The sequence below is a fragment of the Pantherophis guttatus genome, chromosome 2, assembly GCF_059756535.1.
Source record: "Pantherophis guttatus breed Tessera chromosome 2, ASM5975653v1, whole genome shotgun sequence".
Classification (NCBI taxonomy): Eukaryota; Metazoa; Chordata; class Lepidosauria; order Squamata; family Colubridae; genus Pantherophis; species Pantherophis guttatus.
Window position 1 is genome coordinate 107,104,204 of NC_142064.1, and position 13,061 is coordinate 107,117,264.

The 13,061-nt window shown below is 44.1% G+C and overlaps 1 long non-coding RNA gene across 1 annotated transcript in view; it reads right to left on the reverse strand.

The window, feature by feature from the left end:
• Positions 1-13,061, reverse strand: part of LOC148115242 (uncharacterized) — a 62,514-nt gene that overhangs the window by 8,628 nt on the left and 40,825 nt on the right. Inside the window, exon 5 of the long non-coding RNA XR_015732768.1 lies at positions 8,004-8,110. This is a non-coding gene — a long non-coding RNA (uncharacterized LOC148115242). The remainder of the gene's footprint in view (positions 1-8,003; positions 8,111-13,061) is intronic.

Below are 13,061 nucleotides of genomic sequence, written 5' to 3' on the forward strand. Positions count from 1 at the left end.
TCAACTTCAAAAACTCTTTCCAGAAACTGGACATAAATTGCACACCCCTGTCAGAAATTATTCTTTTTGGAGATCCATGTAGTCGGTAAATCTGCCGAATAAACAGTTTTGCAAGGGTTTTTGCTGAAGGGATCTTTGAGCAAGGGATGAAATGTACTTGTTTGGAAAACAAATCTGTTACTACCCAAATGACAGTGCAGCCTTCACTCTATGGTAAGTCCACAATAAAATCCATAGATATTTCCTTCCATGGGGCATTCGGTCTGGCCACACCTTGCAGTAATCCAGGGGGTTTTCCTGGAGGTCTTTTAGCTGAGGCACATACTGGACAGCTAGCCACATATGCCTCTATGTCCTTTTTAAGTGCAGGCCACCAAAATTGCCTCTTAACAAGATGTAGAGTCTTGACAAATGCAAAGTGTCCTGCGGCCTTGGCATCATGAGCATATTTCAATACGGTTGTTCTTAATGTGGTCGGAACATACAATTTCGATCCAACCCAAGCTAGTCCGTCACGAAGTGTGCATTCATTCGAGTGGTTCTTAAACCACTCGTCAGTTTTTAGCGCTTCTCGCAATTTTTCGAGTAAATCCCCCGAGAGTTCTGGTTCGGTTTTTCCCTGCGCTCTGGTAGTGACAGGTGTTACCAATTGTGTCGAGGGGATCATAGGTTGAACCACCTCCTTCTTGATGCTGTTGTACTGCGGCAATCTGGAAAGTGCGTCCGCCATGAAGTTCTTTCCACCAGGAAGTTAACGTAGGGTGAAATTGAAATGATTGAAATGTTGGGCCCAACGAGCCTGTTTTGGTGATAGTTTGTGTGGTGTTTTTAATGCCTCTAAATTCTTGTGATCAGTCCACACTTCGAAAGGATGTTTTGCCCCTTCTAAAAATTGTCTCCATGTTAACAGCGCCCATCTAACTGCAAACACCTCTTTCTCCCATATGGCCATCTCCTTTCCGTTTCTGATAGTTCTGTGTGTAAGCACAGGGTTGTAATATCCCGTTGTCATTCTTTTGCAAGAGTATTGCTCCTTCAGCTACGTCACTGGCGTCAGCTTGTACTACAAAAGGTTGTTCCATGTCTGGGTGTTTGAGCACTGGTTCAGCGCAAACAGCCGTTTCAATTTTTTGAAAGCGGCTTGACAGTCCATAGTCCATTCTAATGGTTTCGAGGGTTTGGGCTTTACTTCCCCTTTCGTTTTTAGCAAGTCTGTAATTGGTAGTGCGATTTTTGCGAACGAGGGGATAAATTGTCTATAAAAGTTAGCAAACCCCAAGAAGCTCTGTAACTGTTTACGGGTGCGTGGTGCGGCCCATTCCAGCACTGCCCGGACCTTTTCAGGGTCCATCTCTATTCCCTCATGCGATATATGATATCCAAGATAGTCGATTTTGTCTTGGTGGAATTCACATTTAGAAAGTTTGGCATAGAGTTCAGCCGCTCTGAGTTTCTTCAAGACAGTCCGCACCAACTTTACATGGTCGGCCATGTTGTCAGAATAGACCAGAATGTCATCCAAATAGACCAACACTTATACAGGTGCTCATGCAATACTTCATTGATCAACTGCATGAATACAGCAGGGGCTCCCTGTAGTCCAAAAGGGAGTACTCTAAACTGGAAGCATCCCAGTGGGCAATTAAATGCTGTCTTCCAGTCATCCCCCTCTTTTATTCTCACTCGGTAGTATGCCTCTCTTAAATCAAGTTTGGTGAAAATTTTTCCCTTCCCTAAATGGGTTAACATGTCCTTCATGAGTGGGAGGGGGTAGTCATTTTCTACGCAAATCGTGTTTATATTTCTATAATCGACCACCAAACGAAAGGATCCATCTTTCTTTTCGCAGAACATTACTGGCACCGCCACCTTGGGTTTGGCTCATTCGATGAATCCCCGTTCTAGGTTTTTGTCAATAAAATTTTGCAATTCCCCCAATTCTCGAGGTGTCATGGGGTAAATTTTGGTTTGGGAAGCTTCACCCCAGGGAGTATTTCAATGGTGCAGTTGGTGGCCCGGTGGGGAGGCAGAGCATCCGATGTCTTCTCGCTAAAGACTTCCTTGAGATCCCAATATTCCTTTGGAATCTTCTCTTCTCCCTCAGTATAGGCAATGGCTACTGCCGCCCTTTCTGGTTTTATGTCGTCCCTCGGGGGGGGGCTTCCTTCTCCGGAGTTGGTTCTGCTGTGCGGATGCGCAGGACCCCCGTCTTCCAATTTACCCGTGGGTTCCATTTTCGAAGCCAGGGCAGTCCTAGAACGAGGGGTCTCTCCATACCAGGGGCTACAATAAATCTGAGATTCTCTACATGATTCCCCAACTTCAATTCAAGGGGTTCGGTCATAAAGCTAGCTGGGCCCCCTCCTGCAATCGACCCGTCTAATTGACAGAATGCAATGGGTCTTTTTAAAGTTTTTAGTCTCAGTCCCATTTCCTCCACCACCTTGGGGCTAATTATACACCTAGTGCACCCCGAGTCCAATAGGGCTAACATTTGCGCGTGGGCCCCTGTGGATGGCACCCTTACTTCTACGGGGATGAGTAAGGGTTCTTCCGTGTGACTCACCCGATCGTCGGTGTTGGAGTCGGAGTCCCTCTCGCTGTTGTCATCGTTGGCCGGAGTTCCCAACTCACCCTGGTTTCGGGGAGCGAACTCAACGACTTCTCCTTTCAGGGCGGTGCCACAGGTTTTGGCGGGTATTTTGTCGCCTTTCTTCGGCCCGGCCCCGGCAGCTTTTGGCAGTGGCTTGGAGAAGCATTCGGCAGCCCGGTGACCTTCTTTCCCACATTTGAAGCAGGTGAAGGGCTTTGACTTGGGTTTGAATTCGGTCTTCCCCCCCAGCCATCTTTGGTGCCCCCTTACGGTGGAAAGAAGAGGACTGATCCCCCATATGCCTTCCTCGGAGTTCGCTCCATCTCAGCTCGATCTCCACATCCTCAGCTACTATGTACCATCTCTGCAAATCTTCGGGATCCCCCATGCTTCTACAATCTCGATATATCTCTTCATTCAACCCATCTTTGAAACTCTCCAAAAGAGCCATTTCTGACTAGCCTGTCATATAGGGTGCCAGTTCACGAAACTCTTGGATATACTCTGCCACCGGTCTCCGGCCTTGCTGAATGCTCTTCATTCTGAGTCTCGCCTTTCGTTCAGCTAAATGGTCTTCAAAGCGCCTCCTAAGGGCCCCCATGAACTGGTTGTAATTTCTCAGCAAGAGGGAGTTGTTATTGTGGAGAACTACCATCCACTCAGCGGCTACTCCCTCTAAGGCGTTCGTGACACTTCTCACTCTAGCAGCATCTGATATGTAGTCCTCCCCCCAATCCTGCATGTGGTTCCACACTTGGGTCAGGAAAAATCCCAAGGTTTTAGGATTTCCATCATATTTCCCAGGAAGGGGGGGGATTTTTGGCTTTTTACGTCTGCGAGGGGGGCCCTGCAAGGCTGGGGTTCTCTGGCCAGCTGCATCTCTCCCTTGAGCTGCCAAAGCCTGGGATGTTTCTTCCTCAAACTCTTCCTCTCCCCAACAGGCTGTCTCTTCTGGCTCCCCCCTGGGGCCTTCTCCCCCCTTCTCCACAGGAATTCCAAAAGACTCACAGTTTTTTCTGCTCTCTTCCACATCATGGATAAGCTGCAAGGCTTGTTCCATCATGAGATGTTCCTTTTGCTCTTGCATCCACACTGCCTCCTTTTTACGGGGTCTGGAAGTTGTCACTTCCCGGGGGTTCTCCCCCCAGTCCGGTAGCCTCCCCACTCCTTTCGACCATCTGGCTTCTTCTGGCTCTAAACGGAGTCTTTCCAACCATTCCGCATTCTCTTTCTCCACTTGGAGGGCGGCTGCAGTTGAACTCGCTGCCCCCATTTGCTCTTCTCCGTCACTCTCTCGATCTGACATAATTTGGATTTACAGTCCCCTCGGTTTTTGTCTGGGATGACTGGATGTGACTTCCAGCTTAATGTCAGGTATGCTTCCTTCAATATCCAGGAAAGAAAAACCCAAACTTAATCATTTTAAAGAGATTAGTACTTTTACTGAATATGAAATGATCGCAACCCAGGTAAAGCTGGAAGTAAGCAAAACGCGCGAAATAGCATCTAGTAAGCTTCTCTCCCCCCCCTGTGTCCATTGACCATCATCCAATCCAAAGGTCTCCCAAAGGTCAGGTGGCATCACGTCTGGCAACGTCATTCATCAGGAATGTAGGGCAGTTGGTCAGCCGGCCCCTTTGGAGATTCACTTTCATTTCTTGGGAAGACACCTCCTACAATGGAAAAAACACCTCCTGCAATCTTCCCCCCCTTCGCCCCCTTTACTAGTCCCTCCCCCCGTTTATGGCAGCTGAAGCAGGCAAAGCTGAGGCTGACAAAAACCAATATTACCCTTCATCTTCATCTCTAATCTTAATCAAATTCAATTTTCCCCTTCTATTCTATATTATACCCCTTCCCATTGTCATCTATTTTTATATCCATCCTCACATTGGTTAATTATGTAATATTACAGTTGTTTAATATAAATTCAACATTTTAATATAAATCAATTAGTTATATAACTACCTTTTTTGTATATTAATCAATATGAACATGAATATTCCAATTATTTCCATGCAATCCAATTTCTTACAAATCAATTAATTATATTTACCAATAATAATAAACCAAATAATTTTCCCCATATATTCCTCCAAACCACAACTTAACCATTTCTGCTTTCAACACAATATACAATTAATAGTATCTCAATTATTACAATTCCCTAGTTAAATAGAGCTTTTTTTCTTTTGTGTTTTAAAATCTTGAGGTCTCCTCTTTTCCCCTAAATTTCCCATTGTTTGCACCTACCTTTTTTGGTGAGGAAAAAGAAAAGAAATCTGCCTGCCTAATTTTCCAACGTGCAAAGCCAACAGCCTGCTTTACTTTCTGTTTTGTTTTTCAGTATAGCTAGGTGGAAAAAAAATCAGCACTCTTTGCAAGCAAGCAGCAGAGCCGTGAGCAAAACAGCTGAGAGCAAATCAGCTGAGACTCGGGAGCCGATCTAAGCAAAGGCTAATTAGCCTATGCTGAAGCTCCACGAACCAATAAAATTACAAAAAAACACCGAACCCTTTGTTAAATTGCTGGCTCGCCCGCCCCTCGCCCACCACTATTTATTGGCAATAAATAGTGGTGCGGAGGGGCGGGGCAAGGGCCGTGGCGAGCCAGCAATTTAACAAAGGTTTCGGCCGAACCCCCTAGAACCGGCAGAATCCCACCACTGTTCTCCACCCATGTGGCACCTCTTGTGCCTTAATACCCTCACATACCTTTGCTGTAGCATGCCTTTCACATATCCCCTTACAGTCTTGTGCAACCCATGCACCTTCCCCAATCGGTATGGCATCTCTTGCAAGTTGCTAGCACCCCTTTTCAGCCTGCACACTCTCCATGACCTGCACAGCATCTATCAAACAACCTCACCTATCCCTGCACAGCATTCTTGTGTGTGCTGTGCCTCTTGTTGACCTTCTTCAACTCCCCTGTCCAATTCCTTGCTCCTTCCCACACCTGAACTGTGCTTCTAATGCACCTTCATGCACTCTCCCCACCCCCTCACTACTTCCCCCACTTGCACTGCACTTCTTGTGCACTTTTATTACCCCACCTGGCATGTGTAACTCCTCTTTTGCACCCCTAGCACAATTGTGCATCCCTGAATATCCTCCACCTATGCCTTTATGCACCCTCTTCAACCCACACAGCACCTCTTGTGCTCTTCTACAGCCTTTTGCACCTTCCCTGAGCCATGCCTCTCATGTACCTTACCCAACTCTCTCCCACAACTTCACCCACCTCTTCACCTCTCCATTGCTGGTCTGGGACTTGTAACATCTTGCTGATTTCCCACCTGAGTTTGCTTAGGAACCATACGATTCAGTTAACCAGGCCTGCAGGGATTGCTGTTGATAAACATGTTTTTTGACCACATCATTTAGCAATAGAAATTCTGGTCCGAATTGCTGCCATGAGTTGAGAACTACCGGTATTTATTATGTAATAGATAATTTAATTTAATAATTTTACTTGGATAACGTGTCTAATACTCATCCTTTAGGAAATTTATTTAGTGTTCAGTAGGATATGCCATCCTATAATTTAAAACCATTATTCACTGTCCTGCATATTGGAACAAGACAGAATGTCCCAAAGGTGCTTTTTCAGGAGGCAACTGGACTTTCCTGTTTTTTCTTTGAAGACGTTTCACCTCTCATCCAAGAAAAAAGCACCTTCGGAACAACCATGACAACTTGCATGGGGGGTGCCTGTGGGGGCCAGGTGGGGTTGGGGAGGGAATCTAGGGGTCTCTGGTTGGTAGGGCGGTGGGTGGGTGGCACGTCCTGTGGAATGAGATGAAGCAAGGCAGGGGGTAGGGCAGCTGCTGCTGGAAACTGTCAGCCACCACACGCTCACCGCCCTTTGTGTGCAGGAGCCAATGGTTTCAGGCAGGCTGTGGCCTCTCAGCTGGCACACTCTGTGGCTCTGAAGCCCACTGCCACCACCGGGCTGGCTGTCCAAGCAGTGGCGGAAGCATCCACAGCAGGTGGAGGTTGGGCCTGGGCATGCTCTATCACCTCTATCCAGCCTGTCTAGCTGGCCACTTCACCTCCTTCGGGCTGGGTGGGCCTGGTGCTCTGGGTGGTGATGGCAGCAGCCTAATGGAACTGTGTGAGCTCCTGGCAGCCTTGATGGTGGCAGCAGCCCACAGCAGTGTTGAGGTGCATCGAGTGAGTGAGGAGAACACACTCCAGGTGTGGGTCAAGAGCAAGACCCGTGAGTGGGCCAAGGAGATGACCAGTGGCGACCTGCTCTCCAACTGCAAGCAAAAACAGATGGGATGGAGTAGGCGGCCTGATGGTGTCTGGCAGTAGCCGCCCACCCCACCCCATCTCACTTTGTCTCAGCCCATGGCAGCAGCAGTAGCCAGAGGAAGAGGCGCAGTGGGGAGGCATGTGGGATGGAGCAGGCACATGTGGTGGTCCACCTCCCCCCTGACTCTGTTCGCTTCTGGTGCCACTGCCACTACCATGCCTGCTTCTTGGAGGACCAGCCTGGTGGTTGCAGCAAGCTGCGGAGCCCCTGCTGCTGGACAACTCCCCACTGCATGTGCACACAGACACCAGTGGTGGGTTTCAAAATTTTTTACTACTAGTTCTGGGGGTGTGGCTTGGTGGGCGTGGCATGGCTTGGTGGGCGTGGCTTGGTGGGCATGGCAGGGGAAAGATACTGTAAAATCTCCATTCCCACCCCACTCCAGGGGAAGGTTACTGCAAAATACCCATTTCCTCCCAATCAGCTGGACTTGGGAGGCAGAGAATAGATGGGGGCGGGCCAGTCAGAATTTTTACTACTGGTTCTCTGAACTACACAAATTTCCGCTACCGGTTCTCCAGAACTGGTCAGAACCTGCTGAAACCCACCTCTGACACAGACACATGTGAAGAATCAATGAGCGGGGCATGGAAACAGTGGTGCGGGCATGGTGAGGGCTGCGTGTAGGAAGCAGTGCATGCTTGAAGGCTGGCATCCTTGGTGAAAGAGAAATGCTTAGAACACAGTCCCCAGGGATGCCAGGCCCTGAGTACTCACTGCCTCCTGTGCACACGCCCAAGGGGCAGGGCCAAGGTGGCACTGCAGATCTGAGGCAGTGCATTGGTTCTAAACCTGGCTACAGTCCACAGATCAGTGCTTGGTCGGCCTGGGCTGGGCTGACGCCCCATGGGCCGGTCCTTCACTGTTTCTTGGGTGGCCCCGCGGGCCAGATCTAACCACCTCAAGGGCCGGATCTGGCCCACGAGCCTTGAGTTTGACACACCTGACCTAGACAGTTGAGAGTGTACACTTGCACAAGGGCTAGCCAGAACTGACAAGTCATAGATGAGGGGTCAGACTAAACGTAATCCACTGCTGAAGAAAACAGCAATCCATTCTACTTTTCTCTCAAGAAAACCAAGTGGATACTCACAACAAGGCAGTGCCAACATGATATATGACATAAATATCCAGTGAGTTGCTGCGGGATAGGAGAAACCAAATACAAGTAGCACTGGTCCGATGTTCTGTTTGTTTTTCCTGAATAATAGGTAAAAGAGTAAACAAAGCTTTGGTCCTTCTCACCCTAAAATTTGCAAGTCACACTTGTATACCCTGATTAACAGGGCTAACAGCTATCATCATGTAGCATTTATTTTCTGGTTCCTAAAGATCATGAAGGTAATACAGGGAAGAGTTATTCTGATATTGTTGCTATTAATATGATCTTGTATGACTGGCCTGTACATACCCACCTAGCATTCAATTCACCCCAAACTATTACAATTGCCTTGCGATTTTCAGAATTACCTCAGTCAGGTTTTGTTCTAAATTTACACATATATTTGGAAAGATAATAAATAAAAGTTTGGGGAAGGAACCCACAGCACTACATATCTTCCCACCAGGGGTGGGTTCTACTTACCCTTACTACTGGTTTGCAGTGGGGCTGCGCGCATATGCTCTTCTGCACATGCGCAGAAGCATTTTGATGACATCGGAGTCGGTGGGCGGAACCTCCTGCCGATTTTACTACCAATTCTATAGAACCGGTTCAAACCGGGGGCAACCCACCATTGCTTCCCACCCTACCACAAATGCACCCTCACCTGTGTTTTGAACTCCACTTCAGAAATGCTGCTTTCCATCATAAGTGGTCTTAAGTCTTTCCAAGCAGGTGGTCTACAACACTTACTTCTATAGCTATAATACTTGATTTTGCCCTCCAGCAGTTGATCACTGCCCAGTGCAGCCATTTTCCCCTGGGCTGTGGCCCCCTATGTTCTCTGATGATCATTAACTGCCATTTTTTCATGATCCTGTAATTGATATAGTTAATCTAATAATGCAATGGTCCCAAATTGCAGGCCAGGGACCAGTACTGGTCTGTGGCCTATTAGGAACCAGGCTGTGCAAGCAAGCAAAGCTTCATCTACGCATGTGCAAGATCTAGGTAGCATACAAAACCCCTCCCCTAGTCAATGAAAAAAATGTCTTCCATGAAACCAATCCCTGGGGCCAAAAAAGTTGGGGACTGCTGCAATAATGGACTGTTAAGTCATTTTTTTCACATATTTTCCCATCCTCTCTAGAAGTTCATCACACATCCTTATAGCTCCCAGTTGGTCCATTTTGGTTTCTGCTCAAAAGTGGGTAACATCCTTCCATTTTACAGTATCAACCTGCTTTCCATGATATTATAAAGCTTCCCTTTCCTCAACCCTCCATTTTAAATCTTTAAATGCAGTGTAGATATCTTGAATCGTCTACTTTTCCTTTATGAAGCTGAACTATCAGTTCATCTTTACTATGAAGTTTTTATGAACTGACAGCAGAACATAGGAAGGAAGATTTGCTTGGCTTGGCTTATCAAATTTATATGCCACCCATTTTGCCATCAAATGAGTCTAGGCAGCTCACTGTACCTGTTAAGGATATTGTTGTTGTGTTACCAACCAGCAGAGTAAATGCACAAGGAAACGTTGCTGAGAGCAATGAATAAGAGATATGCAAACTGGTTTATCAAAAGCTTACTTTATAGTAGAAAAACAGTCTCATAGTCTTTAAACAAATTCCAAGTCTTTGCCAGTTAAATCAGTCCAGTAGTTACAGAAACTCTTCTTACCAAAGAAACATTAGTTGGTTAGAATAACAAACTCACTCTGGTTCACAAACCACGATGGTAGCAGATCCATCAAATGATGATTACAGATAGCAACTCCTCTCAATGATAGCATATCATACTCTGGTAGCATATCATATCAGCTTCATCATCAAACTGAATACGTTACTATACCTTGCTTAAATACCCTCACAACCAGTCATTACCTAATTACAGCATGACTCAGCATTACAATGAAAACCTTTAAAGTAACATAATACATTTACAGATTAAAGTTAAAGTACACTTATATTGCCTGGACAACTAGTTAGGCTCAAACCATATCCTAACAGTACCGTCAAAGCAATGATGGTGGAATAGATGAAAAATGTCTGTGGGACAAAGATATGAAGGCATCTAATACATGTAAATATAAAGGAAAAACAAAGAAAGTAAAGAGAATTTATATATGGGGAAAAAAAGACAGGGATAGGCAGAAACACCCTACAAAGATGTCAGAGCGCAAAAGTGCTACAGTATGTGTGTGCTGAAGAACAAACATGAGAGGAAATCCTCAAGGAGTGAATTAAATTAAAGAGCAAATCATCAATCTACAAAGTGCTTTGAGACAATATATTGTGAGTTTCTGAAGAATCAATGCTACTGAATTCACACTGCCACAGTTGAAAATCCATCTCAGCATGTCTTAAGCCAGACTTCTCTCTCCCTCATTCTACACTCTGTGGAAACCACAAGGCTGGATTCCATAGGCCTCTGTTTTCAATCCAGATGCTCAAATATTCATTTCTCTCCCAATCCAGCTAAGTTCATAAGGCTTGTAGAGCCAAAAGCAACTTTATGGAATTATGTAGGGTGTGTGCATGTGTGTGGAAATTATTAAACATTCATAGGCTTTCATATGGAATGCACTGCTTAAAAATATACAACAGATCATTTATTTTCAAGTTTTAAATTTTCCCATGCTGAGGAAGGCATTTACTGCAGAATGGCTGAAGATATTTCCCATTATCTATTTGTGAAATGTATGCTAGTACTACGGTAATAATATATTTTTGTCTCATTTCATCTAGTAATAGGAAAATATTCCAACAAGGAATAAGTGCCATTTCTGCAGATGGAAATTGTTGGGTCATCTACCCATTTACTCCATTTTTGTTGCTGCAAAGTTATGTATCTTTTTCTTGCTATATATGATGAAGACAACACTGGACTAAAGGACCATAGTTGATTAAATAGTTTCTGCCTTAATAGATGATTTTGCTTTGGTTTTAAGTTTTCTTATTAGAAAATATTAAATATAAATGTACATATGATGTGGCCTTACTTTCTGTTTTCTAATGCACATTTTTATCCCATGCATTTCCCATTCATGTTTTTGCAATGAACTTTGGTTAAAACTGATCAGTCATAGTCATACATGTATGTATACAATCATAATTCTAAGACTTTGCCACCAAACTGATTTGGAAGAAAGGGAAAGTAAACATTCTCCTGAACTTCATGGCATTGTCTCTTATACAAAACTGTTCACTGTTTGTTTTTTTAACAGATTAAAAGATTAACAGAGTTGGAAGGGACCTTATAGGTCATCTAGTCCAACCCCCTGCTCAAGCAGGAGACCCTACACCATTTCTGACAAATGGCAATCCAATCTTTTCTTGAAAGTCTCAAGTGATGAAGCTCCCACAACTTCCGATGGTTGATTGTTCTCACTGTCAGAAAGCACCTCCTCATTTCTAGGTTGAATCTCTCCTTAGTCAGTTTCCATCCATTATTCCTTGTCTGGCCTTCAGATGCTTTGGAAAACAGTTAGACCACCTCCTCTCTATGGCAGCCCCTCAAATATTGGAACATTGCTATCATGTCTCCCTTTGTCTTTCTCTTCACTAGACTAGCCATGCCCAGTTCCTGTAACCGTTTTTCATGTTTTAGTCTCAAGTCCCCTAATCATCCTGGTTGTTCTCCTCTGCTCTTTTTCTAGAGTCTCAACATCTTTTTTATAGTGTGATGACCAAAATTGGATGCAGTATCTAGGTATGGTCTTACTAGAGCTTTATAGAGTGGTATTAGTACCTCACTTGATCTTGATTGTATCCCTCTGTTAATGCAATTTAGGATTGCATTGGCTTTTTTAGCTGCCGCTGCACACTGCTTGCTCATTTTTAGCTGATTGTCCTGTTGCAATATTTTCAGGATCAGACTCAATAATATTAGTAAGAGTTAAAGGTTTAAATATATTTCCTTTTATTTACAATAGGCATTCTATATTCACTGAATATTCACAGATAGAAGCAAGGAAAAGGGTGTAGGTGGCTCCTTATATATACAATGGGTGGAGCTATAAGTGGGAGTGGTGAATTATGAATACATTAAGAAGTGAAGAATAAGTTAACCTCTGATACCCCGTTCATATATTATTTACACATTAGAGAATAAGGCATTTACATCTGACAAATCCCCCTCTAAATGCCGATTCGTTATACAACACCAATTACATTCAGATTCAGGACAATACAATACATATAACTTAGAAGTTAAATATTTGTGTTGCTTAGAAGGTAAAGGCTTTGTCAATATGTCAGCTAATTGTTCTGAGGTATCACAATGCACTGCTTTAATAAATCCATCCTGAGATAATTGTCTCACATGTTTAAATTTTATATCTATATGTCTGGACCTTTGTCCAATGGCATCAGATCTAGATATTTCAATGGCTGCTTTATTATCTTCATGCATAACAAAAGGCAAAACAGGTTTTTTCCAAACATCTGAAATTAAATCATTAAACCATACAAGGTTATTTGCAGCTTTGGATAAACAAACATATTCCGCTTCTGTCGTTGAAGTGGCCACTAGTTCTTGTTTACCAGTGTACCAGTAAACTGGACAGTCATTTAAGAGAAATATATAACCAGATGTACTTTTTCTACATGAGGTGTCTCCAGCCCAGTCTGCATCTGCATAACATGTAAGCTTTGGTTCTTTATTGTCTTTAGGTTCTAATATTAAGCAAAAGTCTAGTGTACTTTTCAGATATCTTAAAATTCTTTTAACAGCTTCCCAGTGATACATTGTTGGTTTGCTGACATGTCTGGATAATAGATTGAGTGGTAAGGCGATATCTGGTCTAGTCCAATTAGATATATAAAGAAGTGAACCTATGATTGATCTATAAAATGTGTTATCCTTGAATTCGGGGGAAGATTCATCAGTATTTCTTAGAAAATCAGTTTGCATAGGAGTATCACAAGGTTTGGCATTGTTTAAATTGCATTTATTTAAAAGTTCTACAATCTTATCTCTCTGAGTAAGTTTGAATCCCCTTCTAGTCTTATTAATTTGGACACCAAGATATTTGTTTACTTTACC